Source organism: Penaeus monodon, chromosome 29 (assembly GCF_015228065.2).
Source record: "Penaeus monodon isolate SGIC_2016 chromosome 29, NSTDA_Pmon_1, whole genome shotgun sequence".
In the NCBI taxonomy this organism is placed as follows: Eukaryota; Metazoa; Arthropoda; class Malacostraca; order Decapoda; family Penaeidae; genus Penaeus; species Penaeus monodon.
This window is the reverse complement of record NC_051414.1, coordinates 19,323,208-19,323,420: the sequence shown is the minus strand read 5'-3', so window position 1 is coordinate 19,323,420 and position 213 is coordinate 19,323,208.

The following is a 213-nucleotide window of genomic DNA, read 5'->3' as shown; positions in this document are numbered from 1 at the left end:
GGGGGAGTACCATAGTTTTCCAAACACAAGGGCCTGGGTTCGCGCCCGGTGGCCCCTGACTTAGCAGTGAGGACTACTGGTATGAATACCCAGAACTGGAAAGGAACTGGCCACCTTACCACATCTTCCAGTGGCTTAGTGCGCATGTTCGTGTACGGAAATGTTTCATAAATCCTCTTTGATATTTTGACATGGGCCAACTTTCACTATGCA